Raw genomic sequence first — 27764 nt, 5'->3', positions numbered from 1 at the left:
CACCAGTTGCTTGAGGCCGAGGTTGGCGAGGTTGTCGAGCAGGGCGGTGGTGTTGGGGTCGTTGTTATGTTCCAGATGGAAGTTGAGGTCGCCGAGGAGGATGTAGTCCGGCGAGGGCGTGCGGGGAGATGAAGACGGTGATGGAGTCGCTGAAGAGGGCGCGCGGTCCGGGGGGAAGGTAGATGAGGGATCCTCTGAGGGTGGTCCTGCGGTCTGTGCGGATCTGGAAGTGCAGGTGTTCGGCGGCGAGGGGGGGTCTTCGGTGGAGGTGGTGACGTTGATGGAGACTTTGTAGACGATGGCGAATCCTCCTCCTACTTGGTTGGTGCGGTCTTTCCTGGAAATCTTGTAGCCTTCGGGGATGGCTATGGCGATGTCGGGGGCCGAGGTGGCGTTCATCCAGGTCTCAGTGATGAAGGCGACGTCTGGTGCGGTGGAGTCCAGGAGGTCCCAGAGTTCAATGGCGTGCTTGTGGACGGATCGTGCGTTGATCAGGATGCATTTGAGGTGGTTGATGGCGCGTGGGCTGGTGGTCGTGGTGGTTTCGTGGTGGAAGGTAAGTTTGCAGGTGTGACATGCGAAGGGTCCGTGGGTACGTTTCGGGTTGGCTTGGAAGCAGGTGCTGGAACGCCCTGGGTTCAGGCCGTGGAGGGTGATGGGGTCGTAGCGGTGCAGCGGGGTTTGGGAGTGCTGAGGGCCAGGGGTCGTGGCGCTGGGCGCGGGCCAGGCGCGGACGGGCACAGACGGGCTTGCCTTTGGCGCGCCAGCGGCACGGTCGCACAGCGGCCGCCATAAGAGGGAGGAGGGGGGAGTGGTCAGCTGGGGGCGGGGGACGGGAGTGGGGCGACGAATGGGAGCTGGGGGGGTGGGGGCGTGCAGGAGGTGGCGGCGGGAAAACGGAGGGAGGGGGGACAGGTAGAGGGGAGAAAAGATGGGGGAGTGGGGTTAAGGGTGGCGGGGAGTTTAGGAAGAAAGTTAGGAAGATAGGGGAGGGGGGGTTACAGAGGTGGAGGTGAGTGAGGGTGAGAGATAGAAGATAGGGGGTTACAGAGGTGGAGGTGGAGGTGAGTGAGGGTGAGAGATAGAAGGGTAAAAGGATAGGAAGATAGGGGGGTTACAGAGGAGTTGGAGAGTGAGGGAGAAAGATAGAAAGATAGGTAGATAGGGGCGTTACAGAGGGGGTGGAGAGTGAGGGAGGTCAGAGAGATGAGTCAGGAGCAGGAGGGCAGACGTGGGAAGATCCAAGAAGGAGGTGAAAGAAGAAGAGGAGCAGAAGAGAGAAGAGCAGAAGAGAGAAGATCACAGAAGAAGGTAAAGAAGAAGAGGAGCGGAAGATCAGAAGAGAGAAGATCACAGAAGAAGGTAAAGAAGAAGAGGAGCGGAAGATCAGAAGAGAGAAGATCACCGAAGAAGGTCAAGAAGTAGAGGAGCAGAAGAGAGAAGATCACAGAAGAAGGTAAAGAAGAAGAGGAGCGACGAGCAGCAGAGAGAAGAGCCAAGAAGAGGGACACGGAAGAAGAAAGCACACGCAGGTCGCGGTGCAGAGGAGAGAGAAAGAAGCACCCAGGAGAAGAACACAGATGAAGACAGAAGACGGGGAGCAGGGAAGAAAGAAGAGTACAGATGAAGAATACAGAAGAGCACAGAGGAAGATCAGAGATGAAGAAGAGAAGCAGGAGAGGAGGAGAGTAGCGCGGGGCAGGGCGAGGGGCTGGGCGGTGGGGGGGGTACTTACTGTGAATTTGCTGGGCTTGCTAGGAGGTCTCAGGAGCCTGGGCTGGTGAAGCTGCAGCAGCAGGGGGAGCGACCTACCCTTGGGTCAAGGGTCGCTAACTCTGTCGCGCAGCGGCTGCCATAAGAGGGAGGAGGGGGGGAGGGGTCAGCTGGGGGCAGGGGACGGGAGTGGGGCGACGAATGGGAGCTGGGGGGCGTGGGCGTGCAGGAGGTGGCGGCGGGAAAGCGGAGGGAGGGGGGACACGTAGAGGGGAGAAAAGATGGGGGAGGGGGGTTAAGGGTGGCGGGGAGTTTAGGAAGAAAGTTAGGAAGATAGGGGAGGGGGGTTACAGAGGTGGAGGTGAGTGAGGGTGAGAGATAGAAGATAGGGGGTTACAGAGGTGGAGGTGGAGGTGAGTGAGGGTGAGAGATAGAAGGGTAAAAGGATAGGAAGATAGGGGGGGTTACAGAGGAGGTGGCGAGTGAGGGAGAAAGATAGAAAGATAGGTAGATAGGGGCGTTACAGAGGGGGTGGCGAGTGAGGGAGGTCAGAGAGACGAGTCAGGAGCAGGAGGGCAGACGCGGGAAGATCCAAGAAGGAGGTGAAAGAAGAAGAGGAGCAGAAGAGAGAAGAGCAGAAGAGAGAAGATCACAGAAGAAGGTAAAGAAGAAGAGGAGCGGAAGATCAGAAGAGAGAAGATCACAGAAGAAGGTAAAGAAGAAGAGGAGCGGAAGATCAGAAGAGAGAAGATCACCGAAGAAGGTCAAGAAGAAGAGGAGCAGAAGAGCAGAAGAGAGAAGATCACAGAAGAAGGTAAAGAAGAAGAGGAGCGATGAGCAGCAGAGAGAAGAGCCAAGAAGAGGGACACGGAAGAAGAAAGCACACGCAGGTCGCGGTGCAGAGGAGAGAGAAAGAAGCACACAGGAGAAGAACACAGATGCAGACAGAAGACGGGGAGCAGGGAAGAAAGAAGAGTACAGATGAAGAATACAGAAGAGCACAGAGAAAGATCAGAGATGAAGAAGAAAAGCAGGAGAGGAGGTGAGTAGCGCGGGGCAGGGCGAGGGGCTGGGCGGTGGGGGGGGTACTTACTGTGAATTCGCTGGGCTTGCTAGGAGGTCTCAGGAGCCTGGGCTGGTGGAGCTGCAGCGGCAGGGGGAGCGACCTACCCTTGGGTCAAGGGTCGCTAACTCTGTCACATAGCGGCCGCCATAAGAGGGAGGGGTCAGCTGGGGGCGGGGGACGGGAGTGGGGCGATGAATGGGAGCTGGGGGGGGCGGGGCGTGCAGGAGGTGCAGCGGGAAAGCGGAGGGAGGGGGGACAGGTAGAGGGGAGAAAAGATGGGGGAGGGGGAGTTAAGGGTGGCGGGGAGTTTAGGAAGAAATTTAGGAAGATAGGGTAGGGGGGGTTACAGAGGTGGAGGTGAGTGAGGGTGAGAGATAGAAGATAGGGGGTTACAGAGGTGGAGGTGAGTGAGGGTGAGAGATAGAAGGGTAAAAGGATAGGAAGATGGGGGGTTACAGAGGAGGTGGCGAGTGAGGGAGAAAGACAGAAAGATAGGTAGATAGGGGCGTTACAGAGGGGGTAGCGAGTGAGAGAGGTCAGAGAGACGAGTCAGGAGCAGGAGGGCAGGCGAGGGAAGATCCAAGAAGGAGGTGAAAGAAGAAGAAGAGAGAAGAGCAGAAGAGAGAAGATCACAGAAGAAGGTAAAGAAGAAGAGGAGCGGAAGATCAGAAGAGAGAAGATCACAGAAGAAGGTAAAGAAGAAGAGGAGCGGAAGATCAGAAGAGAGAAGATCACCGAAGAAGGTCAAGAAGAAGAGGAGCAGAAGAGCAGAAGAGAGAAGATCACAGAAGAAGGTAAAGAAGAAGAGGAGCGACGAGCAGCAGAGAGAAGAGCCAAGAAGAGGGACACGGAAGAAGAAAGCACACGCAGGTCGTGGTGCAGAGGAGAGAGAAAGAAGCACACAGAAGAAGAACACAGATGAAGACAGAAGACGGGGAGCAGGGAAGAAAGAAGAGTACAGATGAAGAATACAGAAGAGCACAGAGGAAGATCAGAGATGAAGAAGAGAAACAGGAGAGGAGGTGAGTAGCGCGGGGAGGGCGAGCGGCTGGGCGGTGGGGGGGTACTTACTGTGAATTTGCTGGGCTTGCTAGGAGGTCTCAGGAGCCTGGGCTGGTGGAGCTGCAGCGGCAGGGGAAGCGACCTACCCTTGGGTCAAGGGTCGCTAACTCTGTCGCGCAGCGGCCGCCATAAGAGGGAGGGGGGGAGGGGTCAGCTGGGGATGGGGGATGGGAGTGGGGCAACGAATGGGAGCTGGGGGGGCGGGGGCGTGCAGGAGGTGGCGGCGGGAAAGCGGAGGGAGGGGGGACAGGTAGAGGGGAGAAAAGATGGGGGAGGGGGGTTAACGGTGGCGGGGAGTTTAGGAAGAAAGTTAGGAAGATAGGGGAGGGGGGTTACAGAGGTGGAGGTGAGTGAGGGTGAGAGATAGAAGATAGGGGGTTACAGAGGTGGAGGGGGAGGTGAGTGAGGGTGAGAGATAGAAGGGTAAAAGGATAGGAAGATAGGGGGGGTTACAGAGGAGGTGGAGAGTGAGGGAGAAAGATAGAAAGATAGGTAGATAGGGGCGTTACAGAGGGGGTGGCGAGTGAGGGAGGTCAGAGAGACGAGTCAGGAGCAGGAGGGCAGACACGGGAATATCCAAGAAGGAGGTGAAAGAAGAAGAGGAGCAGAAGAGAGAAGAGCAGAAGAGAGAAGATCACAGAAGAAGGTAAAGAAGAAGAGGAGGGGAAGATCAGAAGAGAGAAGATCACAGAAGAAGGTAAAGAAGAAGAGGAGCGGAAGATCAGAAGAGAGAAGATCACCGAAGAAGGTCAAGAAGAAGAGGAGCAGAAGAGCAGAAGAGAGAAGATCACAGAAGAAGGTAAAGAAGAAGAGTAGCAACGAGCAGCAGAGAGAAGAGCCAAGAAGAGGGACACGGAAGAAGAAAGCACACGCAGGTCGCGGTGCAGAGGAGAGAGAAAGAAGCACACAGGAGAAGAACACAGATGAAGACAGAAGACGGGGAGCAGGGAAGAAAGAAGAGTACAGATGAAGAATACAGAAGAGCACAGAGGAAGATCAGAGATGAAGAATAAAAGCAGGAGAGGAGGTGAGTAGCGCGGGGCAGGGCGAGGGGCTGGGAGGTGGGGGGGTACTTACTGTGAATTCGCTGGGCTTGCTAGGAGGTCTCAGGAGCCTGGGCTGGTGGAGCTGCAGCGGCAGGGGGAGCGACCTACCCTTGGGTCAAGGGTAGCTAACTCTGTCGCGCAGCGGCCGCCATAAGAGGGAGGGGGGGGAGGGGTCAGCTGGGGGCGGGGGAAGGAAGTGGGGTGACAAATGGGAGCTGGGGGGCGGGGCGTGCAGGAGGTGGCGGCGGGAAAGCGGAGGGAGGGGGGACAGGTAGAGGGGAGAAAAGATGGGAGAGGGGGGGTTAAGGGTGGCGGGGAGTTTAGGAAGAAAGTTAGGAAGATAGGGTAGGGGGGGTTACAGATGTGGAGGTGAGTGAGGGTGAGAGATAGAAGATAAGGGGTTACAGAGGTGGAGGTGAGTGAGGGTGGGAGATAGAAGGGTAAAAGGATAGGAAGATGGGGGGGTTACAGAGGAGGTGGCAAGTGAGGGCGAAAGATAGAAAGATAGGTAGATAGGGGCGTTACAGAGGGGGTGGTGAGTGAGGGAGGTCAGAGAGACGAGTCAGGAGCAGGAGGGCAGACGCAGGAAGATCCAAGAAGGAGGTGAAAGAAGAAGAAGAGAGAAGAGCAGAAGAGAGAAGATCACAGAAGAAGGTAAAGAAGAAGAGGAGCGGAAGATCAGAAGAGAGAAGATCACAGAAGAAGGTAAAGAAGAAGAGAAGCGGAAGATCAGAATAGAGAAGATCACCGAAGAAGGTCAAGAAGAAGAGGAGCAGAAGAGCAGAAGAGAGAAGATCACAGAAGAAGGTAAAGAAGAAGAGGAGCGACGAGCAGCAGAGAGAAGAGCCAAGAAGAGGGACATGGAAGAAGAAAGCACACGCAGGTCGTGGTGCAGAGGAGAGAGAAAGAAGCACACAGGAGAAGAACACAGATGAAGACAGAAGACGGGGAGCAAGGAAGAAAGAAGAGTACAGATGAAGAATACAGAAGAGCACAGAGGAAGATCAGAGATGAAGAAGAGAAGCAGGAGAGGAGGTGAGTAGCGCGGGGCAGGGCGAGGGGCTGGGCGGTGGGGGGGGGTACTTACTGTGAATTCGCTGGGCTTGCTATGAGGTCTCAGGAGCCTGGGCTGGTGGAGCTGCAGCGGCAGGGGGAGCGACCTACCCTTGGGTCAAGGGTCGCTAACTCTGTCGTGCAGCGGCCTCCATAAGAGGGAGGAGGGGGGGAGGGGTCAGCTGGGGGCAGGGGACGGGAGTGGGGTGACGAATGGGAGCTGGGGGGGCGGGGGCGTGCAGGAGGTGGCGGCGGGAAAGTGGAGGGAGGGGGGACAGGTAGAGGGGAGAAAAGATGGAGGAGGGGTGGTTAAGGGTGGCGGGGAGTTTAGGAAGAAAGTTAGGAAGATAGGGGAGGGGGGGTTACAGAGGTGGAGGTGAGTGAGGGTGAGAGATAGAAGATAGGGGGTTACAGAGGTGGAGGTGGAAGTGAGTGAGGGTGAGAGATAGAAGGGTAAAAGGATAGGAAGATAGGGGGGCTTACAGAAGAGGTGGCGAGTGAGGGAGAAAGATAGAAAGATAGGTAGATAGGGGCGTTACAGAGGGGGTGGCGAGTGAGGGAGGTCAGAGAGACGAGTCAAGAGCAGGAGGGCAGACGCGGGAAGATCCAAGAAGGAGGTGAAAGAAGAAGAGGAGCAGAAGAGAGAAGAGCAGAAGAGAGAAGATCACAGAAGAAGGTAAAGAAGAAGAGGAGCGGAAGATCAGAAGAGAGACGATCACAGAAGAAGGTAAAGAAGAAGAGGAGCGGAAGATCAGAAGAGAGAAGATCACCGAAGAAGGTCAAGAAGAAGAGGAGCAGAAGAGCAGAAGAGAGAAGAACACAGAAGAAGGTAAAGAAGAAGAGGAGCGACGAGCAGCAGAGAAAAGAGCCAAGAAGAGGGACACGGAAGAAGAAAGCACACGCAGGTCGCGGTGCAGAGGAGAGAGAAAGAAGCACACAGGAGAAGAACACAGATGAAGACAGAAGACGGGGAGCAGGGAAGAAAGAAGAGTACAGATGAAGAATACAGAAGAGCACAGAGGAAGATCATAGATGAAGAAGAGAAGCAGGAGAGGAGGTGAGTAGCGCGGGGCAGGGCGAGGGGCTGGGCGGTGGGGGGGTACTTACTGTGAATTCCCTGGGCTTGCTAGGAGGTCTCAGGAGCCTGGTGGAGCTGCAGCGGCAGGGGGAGCGACCTGTGTTTCATCATTGCTGATTGTCCGCATTTAAAACACCACTGAACATAGTTTGTGACATACCACCAGATATAGCCACTGTATATTGAAATGACTTTGTGGCCAAGAAGTGTACTACTGCATGAGTCTCACAATGGGTGGTTATTATGTCGGATTAGTGTTTTGCGGCATGAAATCTGTCTCCAACTGATGATCTAGATCTTGGATCGTTTGCCTATTTAGCTGCTTTATTATGTTGCGTTCTTCCATCGTCTCAAGGTCTGGAAAATGGATGGTAGACTGGTGGGTGTCATAACCTCCCTCTCCCAGGGTACCTAATTATAGAATGAACAGATTTGGAGCATTAGTCACTGTGTCCAGACCAACATATCTGATACCAGTACATACCACACAAACCCACTCAGAAGTAGTATAAGGCTCCACTAGGTAGACAACATGTTGACAAATCCACAGAGAAGAAGCTTTCAGTGACACACATGCCAGCCCTTTCATTGCCACCTAAGACTTATGGTGTAGTCAGTTACATGGTAGTTGCCTGTATGAACCATATGCAGCAAGTCATTTTGCCTGGATGTTAAGGTGTTTGTATAATCATGCACAAACAGTTTACCCTTTAGAAGGTCACAATGGTATCTTATGTGTCATTGCGGCTCACATCACAGTGCAGGTTGCTTAGGCCTGGGCTGCATGATGCAAGTGGGCTTGCTTAGTCAGTGTAGATCATGATCAGGACTGTGAATAGTCAGCAGGTGACCCCAAACATGTGTATTTGTGTTCCTGTGTATATCACCATATGTGCTTTACACATGAAGGGGGTGATTCTGACCCCGGCGGTACTAGACCGCCGGGGCCAGGGTCGGCGGGAGCACCGCCAACAGGCTGGCGGTGCCCCGCAGGGCATTCTGACCGCGGCGGTTCAGCCGCGGTCAGAAGAGGAAAACCAGCGGTCTCCCGCCGGTTTTCCGCTGCCCTTCTGAATCCTCCATGGCGGCGCAGCGATACCGCCATCCTGTTCCTGGCGGTTCGCCCGCCAGGAACAGGATGGCGGTATGGGGTGTCGTGGGGCCCCTGGGGGCCCCTGCAGTGCCCATGCCAATGGCACGGGCACTGCAGGGGCCCCCGTAAGCGGGCCCCACTTTGAATTTCACTGTCTGCATTGCAGACAGTGAAATTTGCGACGGGTCCAACTGCACCCGTCGCACCTTCCCACTCCGCCGGCTCAATTCTGAGCCGGCGTCCTCGTGGGAAGGGAGTTTCCCACTGGGCTGGTGGGCGGCCTTTTGGCGGTCGCCCGCCAGCCCAGTGGGAAACCCAGAATCACCACAGCGGTCTAATGACCGCGGAGCGGTGTTCTGGAGGGGGGAACTCTGGCGGGTGGCCTCCGCCGCCCGTCAGAGTTAGAATGACCCCCGTAGTGTTTTTCCAATTACAAAATGCTTGTGGTAGGTATTTCCAAGATGTTTATTTTACACCCAGTCAACCATAAAACAATTAACTAGTAGCCTCTTCATTTCTCTATTGCATCCTGTTGGGTATGGGTTCTTCCATCGTTCCTCGTGCTGTGGAACCGATGTGAAGATTCCCGGAATGTAAGAATGTTGGTGGGGATTTGTGTAATGCAGGGACAGTTGGAGTGGGATCCGTGGAAGGAGGACGGGAGTAAGGAGCTGTCAAGATTGCTATTACATAATAAAGTTAAACTGTTCATCTGGGAATTCGTGTACCGTGATTCCTTTCAGTGGCGGCAAGGGTTACCTGTGACGAAGATTTACTTCATATCAATAGAAGCAATCAAGAATGAGGATTCAATTTTCTTGAATCGGTTGACCTTGGTTCCAGCGTCAACCTTTCTGCCGTCGTGGAGCATTATTTCTTGATTTGGCCACGTCTATTTATTTTTACTTTGCAGATTTTCTTCTCTTTTGGACTCGTCCGTTGTAGCGGAGCCAACTCGTGCATAGCGTGCGTCTCCTTAGCAACAGCACGCCATGGATTCACACTTGCTAGCATCTCCTAGGAGACGCTAGTTTTCTATGTGTCTCCTCCACGCCTCCTCTGACAGTCGCGTGGTTGATGTGGAGACGCCTTCCGGCTCGGCATTCCAAGGAGCTCTTCTTGCTCCAGCTGAGTCGCGCGTAACACGCGAAGGCTCCTCTCGACAGCTTCTTCTTCCGTTGTATTTTTATTTATTTATAACATTGTATCCCTGAGGTATCTTCAAGTGAGTACTGTGCTACATTTCATACATTGTGCACTCTTGTCTGACAGTCTTCATTAGTGCATGGAACTGAATGCTCTGAACTGAACTAAGGATTGAATGCACACTCCTTCAATTTTATATTAACTTGGTTTTTGATGCAAGATTGTGTTTATCTTCAATTAGGCCAGTATTAACCTCGTGTATCTCATCATTTCTGCACGTTGCACATTACTTGTACTTGTTAATTACGTTGTGTTTACATTATGCAACAATCTATTGCTCCACCTCCTCCTTTTGTTCCGAATCCTGGTTCTCCTGACGCTGATTGGGAGCAATGGAAGGAGGCGTTTGAAGCATATTTGGATGCTCTTGAGGGTGAAATCATATGTGGGTGTACACTCAGCTCATGGAATGAGCCTATTTGTATTTGTGATTTCAGCATCATCCCAGGCAAGTGGAGGAGACAGGGCTGATATCAGTGGAGAAGGAGCTGGCCACAGTACATCCAGTCACAAGACAACAGGAATGGAGGGACAAAGTGGCTCAGAGGGTTGGGGGAGTGCCACGGAGGACACCAGCTACACATCATCATCTTCAGAGTCAACCTCCACTCCACTCCCTAGTGGTGGCAGAGCATTCAGAACCTGCTTCTGTTCCATCTTTGTCTGCCCATCCTGTTCTATATCCACCCTCCCTGTCGCTCCACACCCAGTTGGCCGGGCCCCCTCCCCCAAGAGGGTAGCCATCTTCTTCATACCAGGCACCTCACTCCCTGCCCCATTACCACTGCTGCCCTGAATGAGGTGACTATTGACCTCCTGAAGAGCATCTTTGTGGGTCAGACTGCCATTTTGAATGCCATCCTGATGCAAGGCACCAAGCTCCAACAGATAGTTGCGTAACTGGAAGGCATTCATAGTACTATGTCTGCCCTACAGAGATCTTTTCAGGCTCTGGTCTCCTACCTCACTGCAGCTTTTCACCCCTCACATTCCTCCCCCGACCAGCTTCCTTTTCCACATTCAATTGCCCTATTCTCAGACCTGTCCAAAGCACACTCACACATATGCATGCACACACCTCAACATCTACAAGCAGCATACATAAACAGAAACATCACAAAAATGCAAGCACACTAGCATTCAACAGTCACTCACCCCACTTACAACCACCACCACCAGATACCACTGCAACACACTGACACAGCCAACACTCTGAACCATACACGCAGACAACACCCCAACACCCACAGACTCAGCCACCAGTCAACCTATAGCCCTAGACACCGCCCCAGCATACACAGACACACCAACCACATCGACCATACCACCAGACACCACCCCAACACACATAGACACATCCACTACTCCCACCTTACCTATCACATCCACATCTCAGCCCACCAAGAAACACAAATGCCCACACTCACATACACAACAGACACCAACAAAACACAAAAATACTTCAGACACATATGCACCAGCACCAACAACACACAACGTCACAGCAGACATAGGCATTTTCTCAACCTCCCAAACTCCTGTTCACCCACCCCATTTTCCCAAGGAAATGTTTCTGTTCGGCCTTTGCCTTAACCTGTGAAATACCCCCTCCCAAACCCAAAAGGACCACAACCCAACCCATCAATTGCACGTCCAAGTCCTCCCTGGTGACACCTGCCCCCCCTGGACCCAGCCATACCCCACTCACATCCAAGAAGAAATGGAACACTCCCAAAGTAAAGCCCACCCCTCCCAAAGCAAAACCACCCATACTAAGCCTGACCCCACCCAAGGGTGATCATTGAGGTGCTAGGACTGCCCATTAGATGGCCCTTCCTGTGGAGGTTCCGGTGGCAGTGATTAGTGAGACAAGTTTTAGGACACAGTAGTGTGCTATGTGCATGTTTTCATGGAGTGACCAAAGGTCTTTACTCAATGTTTGGAGATTTGTCAATAAGGTTAATTTGGTTTGCAGTTGTGTTTGTTTAACCCTGATTGATGATCCATTTGATGTAGTGGCAAAGATCTGACTTTGGAACCAGTGTTGAAGGATGGGGAGATGTTGGATGGATAGATGAGTGTAATGTCATTCAAATTGAGGTGGCATTGCATTGTGTGTTTCATATGGTATTTATTTCATCTTGGCTTCGCCATTGTCAACATCTATTTGATTTCATTTCTCCCCCAAATGTAGATTGGACATTTGCATCATGTGTGCAGGCTAGAGGTTTGTTTGTCCACACATGGAGGATGTTCCATTGGGCTACCTTCCTATACAATTGAATGAACATGTGTCCATTTTGATGTGTGTATATTACACCTGCTTTATCTAAGTGTGTGACCCGTGCTGTTACTGTTGTATTTGCTGTCTAGACTTACACTTTCACACTTGCCCCATGGGCATGACAGTTGTAATATTAGTGGTTGTCTCTGATAATCATCCGGCTACAGTTCTGGACAAATAGTTGTTTGGAGGCATGTGCAAAGTGGAATGTGTCTCAGAGCAGCAGTCTTCATGGGGACCTCTGGCACCCCCATACTTATTGTGTGTGGATTGTTTGCATTTTGTGCTTTGAATGTTTGTTGCACTTAATATTCTACATCCAATTAACCTTACATTCTCCTGCAATGTGGGTTATATGTGTGAGTACATTACAAGGATGTTGCAGAGGAGGTGTGTTTCGGGTTCAATGACACATTTATACAAATGTACCTGTTATGTGATGACAGGCCATGGCAGGTGAACAATGTGAGGGTGTCACTTCAATTTGTAGGTGTGGGCTTGATAAGGATCTGCTGTTGTGTTATGAACACATCACTTTCCCTTTGACTGGGAGATACACACATTGAATGTTTTATAGTATGTGGTGGTGCAGTGTCAGTGACCTTGCCAAAGGGGTTTCCATTCCATGGGACTGGGATTGTGACCTATGATGTGTATGACTCCAAACCTAGGCTGTTGGAAAACTGGGCTGATTGCAGAAGACCCCTAACTTTTCCCCCCATTTTTCACTTATGCTGGTGTTTTTCTGACTCTGATGGTGCCCTGAGCACTGCTAAACAGTCCCAGGGCCTGTGCTCTAATTAAAATGAATATGCAAATTAGACTAATTATAATTGGCTGTACCAATGTAATATAAGTCCCCACTATATGTTAGGGCATGTAGGTTTAGGGACCCCAGCATAGGTAGTTCCCGCATAGCTGCACAGCTGTGGTGCCCAGTGTCATTTTAAAAGCAGGCTTGCCTTACTGGCTGCTTGTAAGTTAACGTTAACCCCTAATATGACTTTGGAATTAAAAGTTCTTTCAAAGTCCTAAGCTAACTTATTTTTACATATGTCACCCCTAAGGTGTGCCCTAAGTACTCCCAGGGTTGGGTGCAGTGTAACTATAAGCAGGGACTTTATAAGAGATGTTTTATAAGACATGGTGAAGGAAAAATAGCTATATTTGCTTATCCCCATTGTAGTGAATAGGCTCCATAGGCTAACATGGAAAGACTATATTTTAAAACAATAAAGTCTTATTTTCCATAGGAAGGAGCTACATATGTCATGTTTAGTATCAAATTAAAAGTTAGAATAAATTCAACAACGTGCCATTCTTGAATGTAATATAACTTGTACCTAGAAAGAGTTTTAGAACTCTAACTAAAAGTTGCCAACTTCAGCCCTGTAGTGCCCTTCTCTGATTGGTCAGTCTCTGACAGCCTGAGCCAGGCTGCCTTGATGAAGTGTGAAGAGACCTGGGTTGAAACAAAGGAATCATCTAGTGGGAGGAGATTTGCCTCAACAGATGGTAGAACAGGATGGGGGAGAGCAGCCAAATGGGTCTTCAAAGGAGGGAAAGACATTTGGGACAGCCAGGGTACCCCCCCATCTCCTGCAAACAATGACAGCCAGGTTCCCCCAAATTAAATTAAGGAAGGGGTGTGTTAAGGAAAACTTAGCCACACCAGTGGGAGGGCTCAGGCAGACCTAAACTCTAAGATTAAATTTTTGCCATCTTGGATTTTGGAAAAATGTTGCTCCCTGAGATTGATTTTCGCCACACTTCCAAGGAAGTGGTTACTCAAGAGGATGGTGACTTGCACGTGATTGGATAGAGGCCCCACCCACTTTCAACCCCAGGAGCACAGATAAAATTGGGAGCTGTATCCCACCTCAGATCCCTACAGGAACAAAATAAGAAGAAGAACTGCCCCGCTGGACCCCTGGCCTGCACCTAGACACTGCACTCAGAAGGACTGCACCAGCTGCACACTTGGGCTTCACCACAAAAAGGACTTTGCCTGGCTCTACCTCTTTAAGAAGGAACTCTCTGTTTGTTGCAGGTAGACAATAGTTGACCAGAGTCCCCTGCAACAATCCCTGAAGAACTGACCACTGGTCATTTTTGGATTTGAGCCAGGTGCGTTCTGGGAGTTGGAGTCCTAACCCTTAAGGAGCAACTCAGAGCTTCTTGAGCCTTGGGGTGAGTTGTGGTCTCCTGAAGAACCTTGGAGGAACCTCTGAAAGAAGATCCAGAAGTATGTAGAAATTTGGGGCAACTTTGAGAAAAAGCTCCATATGTGGTCGGACCCTGCGTTGGGAAACAAGCCGGCATACGTCAACCGCAACCCGGCCTGACTTGCAGGTTTGTCCCGCTGAAAAGCTACTGAGCTGCAGACTTCCAGGATTTCACCAGGAGCTCGTGGAAAGGAAATCTAACGAGGTTGGCTCGAAACTGGCCTGCTGTGGAGGGTCACCCGACGTCGTAGAGAAAAAGTACGAACGCAAAAAGTTGACTGAGGCTTCACGCACAATGAATCCGAAGAGAGCTCCAGGGAAGTCGGCTTCAATTTGAACTTGGTTCTGTATGAAGATTTCCATCCTGAAAAATCACCTAAGTCTGAACGTCTAATCCTTGACTGAGGTCTCTTACAATGCGTATCTGAAGAGGGCTCCAGGGAGGTTGGATTCAGCTAGTGACTTTGTCAAGGTCCAGATAATCTTCAAGAAAAAGACTAAGGTCCTCATTATGAGTTTGGTGGCCTGGCAGTATGACTGCTGCAGTGGCGGCCGCCACAAGATTGCCATGTTGTTTGTGATCTGACCACCATATTGAGTAACATAGCTCAATCCGCCAAAACACCGTCACATTTCGGAAAACGCCAGGACACTGGATGACGGGTAAGAGGCGGCTTAACCACCAGCACTGCCAGCCTGCCAAAAAGCCTCCGATGATATTACAATCCACAAATCCCGAGATCGGTTCTTCCACGGCGGAATACCATTGGCGATGCAAACCGTGGCGGTCTGAAGTCACATCAGTTAGAACACCCATACCACATTGGATAGTTGGAATACCCCACACCAGACACACATCCAGACATCTGACACACCTAAACACTGCACTATATAAGGCACCCCTACACAATCCACAACCCTTTGCAACCAAAACACCACACACAGCTAGAGACAAGCCACAAATTAAAGATATAGCAAAACAAACAATAGGCACACATAAACATTTCACTTAGCACTCATCCCACACCTACACAACATACACAACATACAATTTAGTAAACCACACAATACACAACAAATGTCACCCACTCACATCACAGCACCCACTATCTCACCGTCTCTTCCACCACTACCATTTCCCCACAAAAACATTCATGTTTCACTGATGATGAGTTGAGGCTCATGGTGGACGAAATTGTCAGAGTAGAGCCATACCTTTTTGGAGCACAGGTCCAGCAAATATCAATAGCCAGGAAAATTGAGTTGTGGCAAAGGATAGTCGACAGGGTGAATTCTGTATGCAGTTACCTACGCACAAGGGAGTACATCAGGAAGAGGTGGAATGACCTCAGTGGGAAGGTACGTTCCATGGCTGCCAAGTACCAGCCGGTGGTCAGCAAGACTGTCGGTGGACCCACACCTCCTCTCCCACTTTCACATAATAGGAGGAGAAGGTCTTGAACATCCTGCATCCTGAAGGCCTGACAGGAATACCTGGGGGAGTAGAGTCTAGTAAGTCACTATACCATTCATGTCACCAACATGTTTTATCTTGCATGCTCACTGATCATCTTTTCCTACCTCAATACCCAAACCACCCACCACCCCTGTGTCCAAATATCTAAATACCCCTCTCCACCATGCCACATGTCAACTAAACTCACCTGGGGCCACAGTGTTTGTGTATGGCATGTGAAGAACAGGGACTGACTCCCAATAGGCACTGTTCCACCTGTAAGAAAACAGTGTACTACATTGTTAAATGTCTTGCATCTGAATCTAACAATCAATGTAACACCACCTGAGTGCACCACTGTTTAACAGTCCATGGCAATGGCAGCAATGATGTGACCCACTACTAGCATTATTACAAGCAACACACAGCCACAGTTTGTCCCCTACCAAACTGGCCTTTGAGAAAACCTTCCTAACAAGGTCATATATTCACCTGCTATTTGGGGGGGTCCATATGGAAAATTGGATGTACTTGCAGTACATCCATACAGAGGCCCAGGTCAAATGGTAACTCCCATACTGTTTGCCTGCTCTGTCATTATTATACATTATCCAGCTGTTAGCTGAATCACTTATGCCATACACCTTACCAGGAGATAAATGTAGTTTTTCTTGTCATTACTCAGACAAAATATGAGGATATCAGCAGTCATCTAAACACCAACCTAATCCAATAACTTGGATCATGGTGTATGCAAATGCAAATCTCTGTGTCCCATATTGTTCTACAGATTTGGAAGCAGCTGTCATTGTCATAACAGGGGATCATGTAAAGGCAGTGTGTACATGTCACACAGCATGTCTAATTGTCAAAGTTAAACCTCACTAGTTGCATTTCTTACAGCAACTGTGTGTTCCACTTCTCTTACAGGTATTCTTGCCATTCTCAACATGGAGAAGATACCAGAGATTGGAACTACCCCTCTGGACGAAGGGCCCAGTGAGGAAAACACCCCTGGATGTTTGGACACTGAGGACGAAGCTGGCACATCAGGGACACCTGGTCAGTCAACAACTGTGGGCCTCACCCTGCCCACAACAACTCCTCCCAACCCTGTTGCATCCATATCACAGGCAACCATTTGCACCTAAACCTGTGTCCCAAGGACAGTGTCTTCCATCGTGTGCCCCCTAGTAAAGGTACCGGAATCTCCTGACAGTGATGGTCCTGCCACCAGTGGGAGTGGGGACACTGTGCCAGGGGCACATGCACGTGGGGGTAGGGTGGATGGGAGGGATGGTGTGGGCCAGATGATGGGGGCTCTAAGGTACACAACTGGCCAGGACACTATGCCCCTCATTACAACCCCGGCAGGCGGCAGTATTATGGAGCAAAGTACTGCCAAAAGGTTGACAGTACTTTTCCCCATAATATGGCATTGGCGGTTTGGCTCAAGCCACGAAAACCATGGCGGTAGGCCCTATCAGTAACAGGGAATCCCTTCCCTGTCACTGATTGGGGTCTTCCCCAGTTCTCCCCCTACCCTTCCCAATCCAGACCCACCCCCTCTAAGAGCACACACAAATTCACACAACAGAACATACACGCACTCACACATCCACACATGCACACACATACAACATGCAACACACACCTGCATACACTCACGCACAGACATACACACACACACACAACACCCCTTACCCCCCCTCCCCTGTTGGAGCACCCAATTTACCTGATTTCAGGGGGTCCTATGGCAGGAGACGGGACGGGGTGCTTCTGCCGGCAGCAGTGTCCGCCAGCAGAACACCTACAGGCTGTATCATGGGTAATGATACGGTCGGCCGCAGTCTACTGGTGTGGCACTGCTGCTGGCAACAGTGCCACCTTACCGCCATCCGCCGACATGGCCGCTGCCAGAATTCCACCATCCTTCTGACAGAATTCCGGCTACGGTCATAATATGGCGGACGGCTGGTAGCCGTGGCAACAGTCTTTTGGCGGCCGTCGCCGCGGCGGTAGGTGTTTTTTACCGCCAATGTTATAATGAGGGCCTATTTCCCAAGTCTTGGGAGCCTACCACCATTTCCAAGGCATGATGGGCCAGTGTGGGAAAACAGGGCTTATTGCAGAGGCCCCCTGACTGTTTGCCCCCATTATTCACTTTTTGCTATTTTTTCCTGACTCTGATGGTGCCCTGGGTACTGCTAACCAGTCCCAGGGCCTGTGCTCTGTTTAAAATGAGTATTCAAATGAGGTTAATTATTTGGCTAAATCAACCTACCTGTAAGTCCCTAGTATATGGTAGGGCATGTAGATTCAGGGACCCGAGCACAGGTGGTGCACCCATAGGTGCACTGCTGAGGTGCCCAGTGTCATTTTAAGGCAGGCCTGCCTTGCTGGCTGCTTTTAAATTAAAGTTACATGCAAATTCGACTTTGAAATTAAAAGTAGTTCCAAAATCTTAAACTACCTTATTTTTACATATTGCTCACACCTAAGGTGTGCCCTATGTGCCACTAATGCTGGGTGCCGTGTAACCATAAGCAGGTACCATATAAAAATAGTTTTATAAGCCCTGACGAGGTAAAACAACCACATTTGGTTTTCCCTCATTGTAGTGAATAGTCTCCATAGGCTAGAATGGGGTGACTTTTTTAAATTTATAAAGTCCCCTTAAGTCTCAGATACCATAAGTTTGGTATTAAATTAATTGCTATAATAAATCCTACAAATTACAATTATAAGTTGTGCAAGTAAAAAGTTTTAAACTCTACCTAAAACGTTGCCAGCTTCAGCTCTGCTCTGATTGGCCAGGCTGCCTTGATGAGGTGTGAAGTGGCCTGGCTCAACACAAAGAGATGTGCCTGGGGGAGGAGATTTTCCCACAGCAGATGGAGAGGCAGGAATGGGGGATGGCTGCCAAACTGGTCTTCAAAGGCAGGGAAGGACATTTGGAGCAACCCAGCACTTCCCTCACATCCTGCAAACCCAGACAATTAGGTGCCCCCCTGATTAGATTAGGAGAGGGCAGGAGAAGGGTGTGTTAAGATTTGTAGCCACACCAGTGGGTGGGCTCAGCCAGATATAACCTCTAAAAATCACTTTCAGCCATGATGGATTTTTGAGGAATGTTGCTCCCTGAGATTGATTTTTGCCACTCTTTCCAGGAAGTGGTCATCACATGGGGAAGGATTCTGCATCTGATTGGAGAACCACAACCTCCCCCTTTTTTTCACCCAGGAGCAAGGATAAAACTGACAGAGTTTCACCCACACCCCAGATCCCTACCAGATTCCAGCAAGGAAGAACTACAGAAGAAGAAGGACTGTCCTTCTGGACCCCTGACCTGCACCTGGACACTGCACTCTGGAGGACTGCACCAGCTGCACACTTGGGCTTCACCACAAGATGGACTTTTCCTGTCTTTAACTGGTTCAAGGAGGGACTCCCTATTTGCTACAGGTAATAAATTGCTAACCAGAGTCCCCTGCACCATCTCCTGAAGACACTGACCAGCTGACCACTGTCCAGGGGCCACAAATGAGTTTGCACCAGGTGCATTCTGGGAGTTGTAGTCCACACCATCAAGGAGCATCTCATAGCTTCTGGAACCTTGGGGTGAGCTGTGAACCTCAAAAGAACCTCAAAGGAACATCTGTAAGAAGATCCAGTTTAGAGAACTTTTAGAAAAAAGCTCCATAGAGGGACCAACCCGCCGTGGCAACTCTAGCCGGCTTGCCTCAACCGCGACCCAGCCTGACTTGCAGGTGCATCCCCGTGAAGAAAATCTCAGAAAAAGTGACTAAGTCCAAATGTAAGAAGTTGACCGGGACCTCCCAGACAGTGTATCCGAAGAGGGCTCCAGGGACGTCGGATCAAGATTCAGGTTTGTCCCGGTCAAAGGATTTTCATCTAAAAAAACATCTAAGTCTGAAGGTAAAAATATCCACCGAGGGCTCCCGTGACGCGTATCCGAGGAAGAGTTCCAGGAGGACGGATTGAACTGGCAACATGGTCCCGGTGAAGAAAATCTCCAGAAAAACGACAAAGTCCAAAGGTAAACTTTTGACCGAGGCCTCCCGCGAGCTGTAGCCGAGCAGGGCTCCATTGCGGTCGGCCTCAAACTTTGACTTTGCCCCGGTCGAGGTGCGACCAGATGACCAGATTGGCGCTATTCGTTTCTAAGCACAAAAAAGCATGAATGCTTTAAAAATTCATATCTCCGATTCCCCTTATCCGATGTTAATCGTTTTGGTGTCATTTTAAAGATCAAAATATAACCTATTGTTATAAATTGGTGTTGGATTTTTATTGTGTTTTGTGTTTTACTTATTTATTGTTTTGTGATTTTTAGATGCTTTACACATATGTCTTCTAAATTAAGCCTTGTCGCTCGTTGCCAAGCTACCAAGGGTTGAGCTGGGTTTTATTTTATTGAGACCTAACTGGACCTAAGTGGAGGTTAGTGGCCTATTGCTAAGTGTAGGTACTTACCTGCCCTTACCAATAACCCATTTTCCAACAGCCAGGTATTGACCATGACGGGGAGCTGCAGAGGGACAACCACCAGGAAGCCATGCAGCAGTGGCAGGACCAAAATGCCATCCTGGCTTCCATTGCTTGGGTGCTGAGCGACATGAAAATCACCCTGAGTAGGTTTTGTACCCAGGATCAGTCCTCTTCCAATAAAAAGGAAACATCAGCCCCTTCTACATCTGTGGCTGCTAGTGGAATGATGGTCCTGTTAGGGGAAGGGAATGCCTCAGACACCCCACCCTCTGTAGAAGAAGAACCCCCCACCGCAAATGTGGACGTCCACCCACAAGACATCCAGGAGGAGCAGATGCCAAGACCAAACGCACTGACAGGAAGTGAACCTCTACTGATTGGTTCCCCTTGTATGGCACAGACACACCCTGCTGACTGTTCTGAAACCTATCTCCATTTTCCTATGGTAAAGGGACACTGGACTTGTGTTTCCAAATGGTGTAGCAGCTACCCTGATGATTTCATCCACCATGACTGAACCCCTAACTATTTTGTTTGTGTTATGTTTGTTTCCTATCACTCATTTTGCTGTGCACTCCCCAATAAATACCAATTAACCACAGATCATGTGTTAGTGTGATCAATCAACCACATACAACTGTCTTGTATGAAAAGTCTTGTATCAAAATGTTTCTCTCTAATGTAAGACATTTATCATGGTCATTATGCATGTACTGTATAACCAGGATACATATTGCATTGACAATGTATTATACACATAACAAAACTTACTTGAATTGTATTTTCCCACATGTTCATTTCAAGAATGCTAATTACCACATAGTGAAGTACTGCTGCTAACTTCAGTGTTTCAGCATAGGTGTCATACACTACAAACCCACAGACTTCTGAAGTTAGGGACATGTCAGTCTTTCAGTCTCCCAGGAAGCAAACACATTGGTTCAATGCATCATCACCTAAAGCGTTATCACATACCCAAACCATAGTCCCCAAATGACCATATCCCATGAAACAGACAGAAGTTAGCACTAATTGCCCCCATTCATGAAACCTTCAACCTACCATGGTCAGGTATCTGTAGGCTTGCCACTCACCTATATTAGTCTTCAGATACATGCACATTGATCTGCAAAGTGGAAACACACTGACAGCTGTGTACGAGTTAGTTCACATGCAACACAAATCATTGTGATGTTAGAGGGTCTGGATACCACAATATGACATGTGTCAGACATAAATGAACACACACATGGCACCATTGGCCTCACCACCAATACCAAACAGGTTTTTAATGTGGAAAAGGATACTACCATCCCACTGTCCATACAGTCTGGGCATAGAACTCACACACCACAAATCAAATTCCAGACAGTACCTGGTTTAATCCATGTTCACTTCACATATCAGTCTGCCAAACCCATCTTCCTATGACACTGTCTGATATTGCCAAATGGGGATGAGCCAAGCAGTCAATATGCAATTTGTAGTTGACAAACGTAAGGTACAGACCACATTGATATATGTACATTACACTGCCAAATCATATGTACATATGTGACTTTGTGCATTGTGAAAACTTTACACTATATACATATGCATTCTGTACACAACTCCAAGTAAATATCTGCATGCATATCTGAGTCATGGACTTTGGAGCCACTTATGACCTATCTGAGTGTCATAATAAGAACCTTATCTGTCATTTTTAACCTCACCAGTACCACACTGAATCACGTTAATCACTTCACCTGACATACCTTAAGTCATGTGAAGTACTGATTGATGAGATCAGCCCTGATGTCTTCATCTTAATCCTCATAATGCTCATCCTCACTTGGCAAATCTGAATTTCCACCCACAATGTATGCTGGGTCCCCCTCATCTAGTAGGAATGGTATCTGACGTCTCAGGGCGAGGTTGGGTCACAGCAGGCAACAATAATTTGTTGAGTGAGTAGAGGAGGGCTCCTCCAGACTTATCAATGCTGAGAAATCTTGCCTTTAGGAGTCCAAACGTTCCCTCCACAAAATGCTTTGTCCTTCCGTGGGCCTCATTGAAGCGAACTTCCCATGGCGTGGTTGGATACCTCACTGGTGTCAACAACCAAGAACTGTTTGGGTAGCCAGTGTCCCCTGTAAGGTATATTTAGAACAATTCAAACATTAATCTTGGACATCCACATATATGGTAGCAGATAAAAGGTACAGACACACATGACATATATGAGCCTCTCTGTCTGTAGTTGTGTCATTAGCAGTGGGATATTGCTGTTCCACATGATGAAGGAATCATGGACTGACCCAGGATACTTTGCACAAACTTGTGAAATGTAGAGGTCAGCCAAACAGACCACTTGGATGTTAACAGAGTGAAAGTGTTTCCTGTTCCTATATACCTGCTCATTGGCACTTGGGCGAACCAAGGCTACATGGGTGCCATCTACAGCTCCAACCACATGTGGCAAGTGTCCCAAAGCATAAATATCATCCTTTACATGGGTCAAATCCTCACATTAGGAACATTATGTAGCTGTACAGGTGTTTCATCAATGCAGAGAGTACAGCCTTCAAAACCAAACTGAACATGGGCTGAGACATCCCTGCAGTTAGAGACACTGTATTTTGAAAGGACCCAGTGGCCAGTAAGTGTAGCACTGATATGACTTGGTTAATGGGGGTATGAAATTAGGATTATGAATGGCAGGCATCAGGTCTGGCTCCAACTGACGACATAGAGCCATGATTGTGTGCCTATCCAGGCGGTATATTTGGATGACATGTTGCTGCTCCATTGTGTGCAGGTCTGCTAGTGGACAGTACACTGTAGGTTGTCTTGCTCTTCTCATGCCAGAGTAACTATGTTGGACAACACCAGAATGTATGTGTATGACTCAATCTATACATCATAAGTATGATCACATCAACGTCACAGATAAAGCTACATTATGTCGCATGGAACAGTGAAAAAGCTGTACTCCGCACATACCTTCGCACTGCTTGCCTAAATACTGTGATCAGATCCCCTAGCCCCTAGCATGTTCTTTAAATGGAAAAACATGTCACAGACAGTAAAAGTGACATTAACTTACTTAACATGTGAAACATATTTGGAATACCTATACTCTGTTCAGATCGTCAGTACTCTGCTGACAATACTGTTTCATGTACATAACTCAGGATACATTATTTTCACATCCTCTACATATTACATGCACATTACTACATGTTTGCATAAAGCCAGCAGTTAACACATAATCATAAATATGATTCTTAGTCAATGACGTACCTTCCATAACCTCAATGTACATGTATGAGCCTTAAAATGGCAGCTGCTTAACCTACTGTACTGGATATCAGGAAGTGACCTAACTGCCAGCAGGCATGCAGTCATGGTGGTAGGTGGTCATAACCGCAGTGGACATTGCCACTGAAACAGATTGCTGCCTTTGGCGACATGGGCCAATGGTGACATCCACCAACGGTGACGGTCCTGTACATGGCAGAAATGACTGCCATCTCATACTTCATGCCTCACTTGACTTCTGACACTGCTGCCAGCAAGACCTCCATGACCTTTGATGCTGTGTACTGCCTCTGGAAGCAATCATGCCATGCCCTACAGGTGATACGTCCCCGGCCTTCTCAGCTGATGAGCTGGACAAGCTTGTGTAGTGAATCCTAGCTCGTTTTAATGGGATAACAGGAGTCAGCTTAGCCTCTGGCTTGCAGACTCATGCCCCCGTCACCTAGTGACTTTTAACCTACTTAGCTTGCTCTGCCTTAGTCCATTTAATTATTTATTTCTTCTAAGATGGTTACCTTGTTTATAGTTAGGCCACTTGTTATGGGTAACATTATCAGTGTCACTGCGCCAAGGCGTCAAGATCAAGCACCAAAGACAAACAAACAGTAGGTGTTCACACTAAGGGATTTTCCCTCTCTATACTTTCGAGGGATTGTTTATATTAATTGCCGTCCCAAGCTTGTCTGTTATCTATTGTTTAAGAACACATCTACGTCAGGGGTCCTTGTAGATCTGTATAAATACATCACACTTTAGACAGATAATCAGAGGGATTCTGACCAGAGGGCATCACCACCATCGCTGATACTGATGCTACAGTCGTCTTGATGCTGACCCAGTCTTCGTGTCCCTGCGGAGTCTGAGATAGAGACCTCATTCCAAGGTAACAAGGGTTGGGGGGCTCCTCTCATGGACATGGCATTGGCAGATTAGGTTCAACAAACCCAGCTCTCCTTTAGGTAGGAGGTTAGGCCTTTCACATTAGGGTATTAGGGCATATTACATCTTGTATGTCTTTTCTACATATTGCAAGATGGCGGGGGTCTTTGTAATAATGACTCTTGTCTTCACAATTCTGTTTATTGCATTATTCATTATCCTAATCATTGCAGCCCATGCAACTTATCGCAAATTGCAGTTATGTTAAATAAAAACTATTGAAACTCTACTGCATCTTTGTCATTGCCTGTGCTTGTATGAGACATGATATATCTGTGAGAAAGGGGTAATCTCCGTTTAACCACGACACTCCCTGAGATGTCTTATTCTTGAGTCCATGCATAACGGCTGCCATAAATCACCTTTTACTATTGTGTTTCTGGTGAGATGCTGCTAGTGAGCCGGTAAGGTTGGGACCACTAGTTGCGACTTGTTGTAGGAAAGGCGTGGTCGCCTACAAACAAAAGTACTGTCATCCTTAAACCAGCAGTCTTGCTCAGAGCAAGAGTCCAAACTACAACATGGCGCCACCAACGATGGTGCTTAGGCACTAATTTACGGATACCCGACTATCACTGTCTCACAGACAACAGGTACCCTAACTACCATTATATGGAGATGTCCGTGGTCTTTGGGAGACTCCTCCTCAGCTGAAAAGGTAACACCTGATTAAGCTGTAGGTTGTTCGAGCTCGAACTCATAAAAGGACTTTACTACCCATTTTTGGTGTTCCATTTTTCAAAACAAATATGGCTAACCCCATTGACATTCCTGAAAATGCTAGACATGCACTAACACAACATTTATTAATGCATGGCCTTAAATATGTGGGCGGGGATGTTACTCTGATAATAGAAGCTAATGAAGCAAACCAAACAGAAACATTTTACTGTTGGGTCACCTTTCCTGAGGTAGACCAAAGAACGCACACATTCCACACATATGAAATTGCAAACGTACCTTTACGATACCAAGCATACCAGTATCATGAAATATCGCTCACATAACAGGAGCATCAGAACTGGTTCGAAGGCGCCCTACCACATGTACTACGAAGAGTGAGGTTAGGTCCCTTAAGTAATGGTGGACCTACATGGCCTATGTTTGCCACATACACACCTCACCCAGGCATAAAGACTATGCCAATAGCAGATCTACGAGTTTTATATATTGAATTAGTGACATTATATAGACGATTAGTCCAGTTTATACTGCGAACATTGAACACAACACCAGCGCGTCCAGCACCGCCAGTAGCTGGTGGTAATCAATTGGCTACTGGGATCAATCCAGAAACAGTGCATACTATTATGGGTAAAGTGCCCACGGAACGGGAAAAAATACCGTTCTGGATTGCCCAGAAAACGAATCAGCTGGAAGCTGTGTTTCCCCATACGGGACTGCAGGAAAAACATAGGTTGCTCACTAGGTGCTTGCCTTTTGGGATGGTTCGCTCGGTGGATGACTGTGCCACATGGGGTACAGTCTTCGCTGCCATAAATACTACCACACATGGTACCCCTACACTTGCCAATTTACCGGAAGTGTTAATACAAATACAAAATGAGCATAGGGCTGCACCAGCCCTGGATTTGAGGATGAAATTAATGCGTAACTTTGACGCCGTATCCTCAATAATACTCAGTAATATTAAAGGGGAAGCAGTAGCACTGGCAATTGGCCAGCGTCTCCAGGAAACTCCACACCAGGAACAAGAGAGACAGCTACCGAAAATAATTTCCGATACTTATACTAATATAGGACGAGATAGTTTGTGAGACAAACCTAAGAAATTGGGGTTACAAGGTACCGCCCACAAGGAGGGTACAAAGCTGGCACAAGAGGGCTCTAAGAAGCGCTGGGACAAACAAAAGGATTTCAAAGAAAGAAGAAATAAGAGAGCTGATTCTCCACAACCGAGAACCCCGAAAGGAGATATAATCTCAGAAATTGGTTGAACATTAAAACTCCAGACAGATATACTGATTCACGTCCCTCTCGTTCCTTTCAGGACGCACCGGATTGACGTAGCGAGAGAGGGGGCCATCAAGATCGACGTCCAGAATGCGTGAAAGAGAAGAAAGACTCACAACAGTCTACCATTAAAAAGGAAGAAAAGACTCCTCAGCAAAAGCCACAGTTTCAAAGAAGAAGGTGGCAGCACTGACAGTTAAAAATGCCAGTAAAATTGAGAACGCTGTTGAGGAACAAGATGTGGGCAGTGACTCTGTTAGACAGTGTGGCAGAAGTCACGATATGTCGCCAGAGTCTGAAAGATCATCTGGATGCGACAGCAACTAGCGATTACATCGCAGTTGAAACAGCGGATGGCTGCATACTTCTCCCTGATATGGTTTATGATTTAAAAATTCAGATAGAGGGAGACGTGGAGCGCACTATTAGTGCAATATTTTGGGATTAACTTACTAGTGATATCCTATTGGCCGAAAGAGACTGGCCCCCTGAACACGTCCGCAAGCTCCCTCATGGGGAAGATGTCATTTTGCCTTCTTTCTCCGATCTTGTTCCGGAAGCAGCAAAAGAAGCCTATCCTGCTGAATACCGCAATCATGTAGGTTGGGACAAGGAGTCTCCTTGTCATATTATTCCCGTTAGGTCTACACCCCAACCGCACTCACAATATCCTGTCAAACATAAAGCAAAAGCCCCAGTGAAGGAAATCCTCACCCAACTTGAGTATCAGGGAGTAATTGAGCCCTGAACATCTGCAATGAATAATCCGTTATTCCCCGTTGCAAAGCCAGACCATTCATATAGAATAGTAGTTGATTATAGACACTTAAATAGTCATACACGCACGTATGCTATACAAAATTCACACAGCACAGCACTGATAAACAATATAGGGCCAGATGTAGGAAGGCAAAAAATTGCGACTCGCAATTTGCGAGTCGCAAACTGCAATGCAGGTAGAAAGTGCGCGGACAATTTGCGACTCGCACACGGAGTCGCACCACAGATAGCAAGTCCGCTGTTTGCGAGGTCGCTTTTTGCGACCGCGCAAAAAACGGATTCACAATTTGCGAGTGGGTGTCGCAAATTGCGACTGTGCTAAAAATTGAAAGCAGGTGCTACAGAACACTCTGGAAATCACTTCAGAACACTAGGAAAACACTTCTTGGCACATGATGATGACATCACAGCCAGGAAGTTTACAAATACACCTGGGAGGAGGGAGGACCACACCCTTTTTAACTGCAGCACAGCTAACAGAGCTCCAGCAACCATGGCTGACACTCCCAGGAAAAGGAAGCTCACGTTTGCTGAGAAGGAGTTGGAGGTGCTAACAGATGAGTGCTGTCAGCACCATGACGAGCTATTTGGCAGGGCAGCCCTCACTGTGCCAGACACAGAAAAAAAACGAATTTGGCAGGAGATACAGGACAAGGTAAACTCCCTGGGGGTCAGCCACCGGAGTGTGGAAGAACTTAAGAAGAGGTGGTATGACCTGCGCTCCCGGACCAAGGAGAGGGTGGCAGAGCAGCTCCGGGAGATGAGAGGCACAGGAGGGGGACCATCTACCATACCACCACCCACACCCCTGGAGGAAAGGGTTGAGGAGACCCTGGAGCCGGAGGCTGTCAGTGGAATGGGAGAACTGGACACCTCAGAGCCAGGACCATCAACCAGTGAGTACCATGTGATATGCATGTACCCCCATCAATGCAATACCCCCCCCCACCTTGTACAGAGGGGCATGCACAACC

Source organism: Pleurodeles waltl, chromosome 1_2 (assembly GCF_031143425.1).
Source record: "Pleurodeles waltl isolate 20211129_DDA chromosome 1_2, aPleWal1.hap1.20221129, whole genome shotgun sequence".
NCBI classification, from domain to species: Eukaryota; Metazoa; Chordata; class Amphibia; order Caudata; family Salamandridae; genus Pleurodeles; species Pleurodeles waltl.
The sequence above is the reverse complement of the archived record's forward strand: the minus strand, read 5'-3'. Positions refer to the sequence as shown.